The following is a 7,097-nucleotide window of genomic DNA, read 5'->3' as shown; positions in this document are numbered from 1 at the left end:
GTTACTACCCAAATAACTGTATTTCCCCCACTTTCAGGTAATTCCACTATAAAATCCATAGCAATTTCCTTCCATGGAGCCGTTGGTCTAGCCACATTTTGTAGTAAGCCTGCTGGTTTAGCAGCAGGAGGCCGTTTGGCTGAGGCACAGATAGGACAGCTAGCCACATAAGTCTCAATGTCATTTTTCAAGGTAGGCCACCAAAATTGCCTTTTAACCAAGTGTAAGGTTTTCACGAATCCAGAATGTCCAGCAGCTTTAGAGTCATGAGCTTGCTGTAATATTTGGTTTCTCAGCTTGCAGGCACATATAATTGGGCCCCCACCCATGCCAATCCATCTCTAACTGTACAGTTATTTGAGTGAGCAAGGAACCAATCATCAAGTTTTAGAGCATCTCTTAATTGTCCAGTCAAATCATTTGATAAATCAACCTCCTTCTTTTTCTGGGCTCTGGTAACCACTGGAGCTGCCAACAGTTTGGTTGGGACAATAGGCCATGCCACTTCTTGGCAAGCACTATTATATTGAGGTAATCTAGATAAAGCATCTGCCATGAAGTTCTTCCCCCCTGGAATGTACTTCAATGAAAAATTAAAGCACTTAAAGTACTGCGCTTAAAGGGAACTTGCTTGGGAGACAGCTTCCGAGGCATTTTCAAAGCCTCCAAATTTTAATGATCCGTCCACACCTCAAATGGGTGTTTTGCCCCTTCTAAGAAATGTCTCCAGGTTAACAGAGCCCAGCGAACTGCAAAAACTTCTTTTTCCCAAATGGCCCATCTTCTTTCGGTTTCAGTTAGGTTATGGGAAGTATATGCACACGGTTGCAGAGTCCCCATCTCGTTTGCTTGTGGTAACACTGTCCCGACTGCTATGTTGCTTGCATCGGCTTGGATTACAAAAGGGGCGTCCATGTCTAGGTGCTTGAGCACCGGCTCAGCAGCAAACAGTCGTTTCAGCTTCTCAAAAGCGGCTTGGCACTCCATGGACCACTCCAGGGGTTTACTAGGTTTCGGTTTCAATTCCCCTTTGGTTTTTAGGAGATTTGTAATCGGCAATGCAACCTTCGCAAAAGCAGGGATAAACTGACAGCAAAAATTAGCAAATCCCAAGAAACTTTGCAGTTGTTTCCTGGTGCAGGGAGGAGCCCATTTCAAAATGGCATGAACTTTCCCCGGATCCATTTCTATTCTGTCATGTGATATGTGATAGCCTAAATAGTCAATTTTCTCCTGGTGGAATTCACATTTGGATAACTTTGTGTACAGTTCAGCAGCTCAAAGTTTTTCCAGAACAGAACGTACTAGTTTCACATGTTCATCCCAAGTTCCGTGTAGATAAAAATACCATCAAGATAAACCAGCACTCCCTTATATAAATGTTCTTGCAGAACCTGATTTATCATTTACATAATTACTGCAGGGCCCCCCGTAGGCCAAACGGAAGAATGTAGAATTGGAAACAGCCCATTGGGCAGTTAAAAGCAGTTTTCCATTCATCCCCTTCCTTAATTCAAACTCGGTAGTATGCTTCTCGCAGGTCGAGTTTTGTAAAAAATTTCCCTTCGGCCAAGTGGGCCAACATATCCTTCATCAAGGGGAGGGGGTACACGTTCTCCACTGAAATAGTATTGAGGTTTCAGTAGTCAACACATAAACGAAGGGAGCCATCTTTCTTTTCAGGGAACAATACTGGGGCTGCTACCCGAAGTCTAGCAGTTTGGATGAAACCGTGTTCCAAATTCTTATCGATAAATGACTGCAGCTCTTCTAGCTCCCGCGGTATCATCGAGTACAGTTTCGGTTTTGGGAGTTTCACCCCGGGTAAAATTTCAATGCTGCATTCTGTTGAGTGATGAGGGGGAAGCTTGTCCGAAGCCTTTTCACTGAATACCTCCTTTAAGTCCCAATATTCCTCCGGAATTTTCTCCTCCCATTTCAGGCTCTCAGTGCCAGTGGAGGCCAGCCCAGTGGGATTCTTGAGTTTAGGTTGAGATTGCCCCTCCCCTTCTGGGTGTTGGTCAGTACGTATGCGCAATGACCCCCTCCTCCAATCAATGTGGGGGTTCCATTTCCAGAGCCAGGGCAACCCCAGTATTGGGGGGTGCTCCATCCCAGGAGCCACAATAAAAATACAAAGTCTTCATCCACTAAGTATTTACAATCTACACACAAATGTAAAAAATTGGGACCTAAGTATGTGGGACCTTTCCCAATTATATGAATTGTAAATCCTGTGGCAGTACAATTACAATTGCCAAAGACACTTAGATGGATTCACTCTGTCTTTCATGTCAATTTGTTAAAACCTGAACTTATGTCCAGTTTGCAACCTGACAAGACCAAATCCCCCAGTTCCTCTTTTGATTGAGGGCAAATTAAATTTTGAGATTAAAGAAATTCTGGATTTGAGGAAATAGAGAGGAAAACTCCAATATTTAATGGTTTGGAAACATTTCCCTCCTTCTCAGTCGGAATGGGTGCCTGAACGAGATATCAGAGTCCCTGGGCTTATATAAGCATTTCGTTCAAAATATCCTGACAAACCTTAACTTCTTTGTAATGTTTTATAGTGTTTTGGAATGTTTGTTTTCCTATTGTTTTATTCTTTCTTGTTTCCTAAGGATAATGCCTCTTTTGCAGGGGAGGCTAAATGCTTCCTTCTTCTGCTTGGCTTTCCAGCTGCCATAGTAATGGGGGGAGGGGAGATAAATTGGGCTATGTGTGTGTGGGAAAGATTGCTGGAGGCTTGAGAGGGTGAACTGTAAAACTTTCTTGTCTATGCTTACTTGCTTACTGTGCAGCCGCAGCATCTTATCTATCCAGGCCAAGGTCAAGGGCCAGATGTCTGCATCATCACCTGAAGATGCCCCACATGACATTATGCACATCTCAGATTGGATGACCAATTTGAACTGTTGAGGGTGGGAACACTGGCATAACTTTCTATATGTGATTTTCGCACCTATTGCCTCAGATCTTGTATTCCTCTGATGCTACCATATCAATTTTCAGTAAAAGTCCTTTTCTCTAAAACAATGGAGTCTAAGGGTTTCTTTCTTGGATTTTGAATGGCACCTCACCTGCCACTTCCCTTTATTCACAGGGCTAAAATCATTTATAACAGAACATTAGGAAATAGAAAGTGAGAGGAGACTTCTGAGAGATTAGGTTTGAGACCTTCAACTCTTGTTACTTTAGACAATTTCCAAATTTTGTCATTGTGAGGTTTAGCCAATTAAGAAAAATGCTGGGGCATCAACATGTACAATAACAGGCTAATTTAGATTTTACCATCACAACAAAGGCAACAGTTTAACCTATGGCATATTTTGAAAGGTCATATCACCCTTTCTAGGTAGGAGCTATAGCATAATACATATGAAAGTAACTCCCATTCAGCTCTGTCATCAGTCATTATTTAAAGATCCAATGGGGCAATCCCGAATGAATCTGCCACTGATCTGGTTATTGTAGATTTAGGGGAAAATAGATAGAGAACAATGAAAATGCAGCATTTAAATTTTATGTGTGTGTGTATTTGTTTGTTTGTGTGCAAATTCTATTTATCTTACACAATACTGATCTAACTGGAGCAAAAAAATTTTGTTGGATAACTGTAGAAACTAAAACAGCTGCTGGTCAGGAGTCACAGTCTTTTCATATAATATCTTGTCATTTCAAGGTGTTTGTGCAAAATGTCATAAACGTTTCATCCAATTTTCAAGACGTTGCATTTCTCATCTTCATGAAGCAATGCACCACAAAGACATTTTGAATAGGAAAAGAATGTATAAACATATGTCTACTATACCAGCTGCAAAGATTAAAATGCAATATATATAATGTACTTTGCAAGTTTCTCATAGCAACACTATTTGAAAAGAAAGGCGGGGTAGAGTCCTGCCCAGATACAACATTAAAAGAAAATGCTATAACTGAAACAGAAAGCAAAGAAATATTGCAGGAACAATTTGAGCTAATAAACCAATTTGATTTTACCCTACTTCCACTTAATCACAGCACAAATATGCTTTTTGCAAGGTTTTATTTTTTGCAATAACTTCATCGCATTGTCTAGACAGGCTTAAGTCACCCTTAACTGCATCAGTCCTAAAAGAATCAACTTCCCATTATTCCAAGGCAGCCTGGATATAATCTGTTATGCTTCATTACCAATCTCTGAAGGAAAGTCAGGTAATGACAGAAATTGGGAATAAATGTAAGTAAGGCAGGATATGAAATAAATACTATGAAGGCAGGATAAATATTAACAAAATTCAGGACAGCAAATTTCATGCCAGTGTTGTTTTGCTGACTCATTGATGCAAAAGTGCCACTTTGGCTCATCCTTATATTCTCCTAACATGGCAGCAAAATGCCACACACCCCCCACTAATGTTTTTATACATGGCATTGCCTTTATCTCCTCCTCAATCCACAGCTACAACTTAGTTTTAAAATAGTATTTTCCATGATCTTTTCCTTCCAATTTCTTCAGTTTGGGTTGTAGCTACAATCTAGCATATTGCATTAACAACAATGGAGTTGTTGAGAGGCTTGGAGGGGGATCTGTCCAGTGCTCCCATTACTTGAGGTTGTTGCAGGCATGGCCCCTCCCTTATGGCCTCTGGAACTCCTCCCCACCCACTCCATTTTGAGTGAGCTGCAGGACAGATCAATCAGACTTATGATGATTGGTGAACCTTTTGGGCTTAGTGTGTCAAAAATTCAGAAACTGCATTATCTGACTCTGTTCACGTCACACCTGCACATGCACATACTTTACAAAACAGAAACAACTGTTTACATATTTAAATGAGATGGCCGGCACATACATCCCATACATAGCCCCAGCCTACACGAGATCTTTATTGTTGAAGCTACACTGGAGAATATTCTTCCACGGTTGCTTTAGCCTCTGAAAAGCCCAATTCTTACGCCATTTTTGAAGGGTCCAGAACCACAAAACTTCCAGAGGGTCTGGAAGCCATGTGATAGTACAGTTCATTCTTGTGCAGCCTCCACAGCATCATTTTTTTTTCCATCACAGCTGTCATTCATTCTCCTTTCCCAGTTCTCTCTTCTAAACACCTGAGATGTTCTAACATGTGCATGCACGTTTTAAATAAAGTTTTTAAAATTTCAGTGTTTAAAATACGACAGGTTTTATTTTGGTTATGATGAGGTTTTCTTTGAAATAGAATGGAACAGGAGATGTGTGGATTGAACACAGCTTTATAAATAACATACATAGAAAAACCATAATATGAAGGGGGAAAAAAGGAGGGGTTGCTTTTGGACATAATCTATGACGCATTAAATAAATGACATTAAATCAGTCTAAGTTGTCCATAGGATTTTAAATATGAAGATATGAAAGCAGCCAGAAATTTCATAGTTCCTAATTGTCAAACATGTAAACCTCTCAGAGTTTTGAGGTCAAATACGATATAAATATTTGTTAAACTTATAAATGCAATATATCAACAGTACTAATGTTACTCACATATTTAAGGGGAGAACTAATCTAGAACTAAGGACAAATTTCCTGACAGTATGATTACCGTAATCAATGGAATGGGTTGCCTTCAGAAGTTGTGAGTGTCCCATCACTGGAGGCTTATAAAAAGAGTGGAAATGGTATGGAGTTTCCTGCCTGGGCAAGAGGTTGGACTACAAGACCTCCGAGGTCTCTTTCAACTCACTCATTCTGTTAATATGAAATGAGACACAGTGTTAGTTGAGATGTGGTCTGAAAACATACGTGACAAATCCGCTAATTATATACTATGATACACTAGGAATTGCACACAGTTTTTCATGAGGATCAGTTAACTGCTCAGGTTAGTAAATAAACACTGTTGAAATCACTCAGCCATTTCTGGAACAGAAAACTAGATCAGAAAACTAGTTGTCTCATTGTTAGAATTATATTTTGGAAAAACGGATGCCAAGAAATATTGGACTTGTTCACACATGATGCTAAATTATAGAGTGTTTTTGGATTAGCTTGATATGCTAACTTGCCTATTATTAAACAAAAGTTAAAATACTTTGTTTGCATTATGCATAAACAAGACAACCAAGGTATTTTTAATAAATTCTTACCAAGGAAGCCAACTGTCCATCTGCCCTCTCCAGTAGACTGAAGTCTTCCTGAAATCTGTTTATAATACAGAACTTCACAATTGTTCTTGATCCAGAAATAAGAAGATTAGTATTAGTGCTTTTTTTTCCTTCCTCTATTGACCTTTTAAAAATATTAGGTTACTCTCGTGTAATTTTTAAATAGTAAAATAATACACAGTCTAAATTAAGATTTCAGGATGTTTTCATCTGAAAGGATATGTTCTCTGCTGCCTAAATACAGTATAACAGGAAGTAAAAGTTTGGAATTGTAATGCCTTAGAGGTAAAGATGTAAAATCATATTTCATAAAGTAGATATAACTATATCTCTCAGATATATCTAGCTTGGAAATGAGCCTTTTCATAATGAAAAATTGGACTTGAAAATCACCATATAAGCAACAGTGGGATTGCTAGGATTATGATCCATGTCACGTCATTAATTTTTGTTGCCCAGTGACCTCTGACTCTTCTGAGCCTGACATAATTTTACCAGACTTGTCTATCAGTAACTGCTTCTTTCAGTTCTTGTAAGCTTATGTTTGTTTCTGTATCTAAACTCTTTGTCTTCTAACTCTAATCTTCTATTTCAATTTCATTCACATTTTTCAAAAATCAGGGTTTTCTCCAACGATTCTTGCTTTCTCATTATGTATCCAAATTATTTAAGTTTTAATTTCATTATTTATATTTCCATTGAGCTGTCCAGTTTTACTTCATCTGGTATTCAGCCTGCTTCTCTTCATTCTAAGCAGGGGTGGGATTCAAATTTCTTAACAACCGGTTCTGTGGGGCGTGGCCTAATTTGTGGGTGTGGCTTGGTGGTCATGTGATGGTGGGCGTGGCTTGGTGGTCATGGCCAACTCGATGTGACTCACATGGAGGGGTGCCTCGCCTGGCTTCTCCTCACCCATCCCCTCCCAGCCAGTCCTCACTTCGTCATGTTATGGTGAGAGAGGAAGCTTT

This window comes from Pseudonaja textilis, chromosome 1, assembly GCF_049901715.1.
Source record: "Pseudonaja textilis isolate UNSWEBS1 chromosome 1, rPseTex1.2, whole genome shotgun sequence".
NCBI lineage: Eukaryota > Metazoa > Chordata > Lepidosauria > Squamata > Elapidae > Pseudonaja > Pseudonaja textilis.
Note: the sequence above shows the minus strand (reverse complement) of the source record.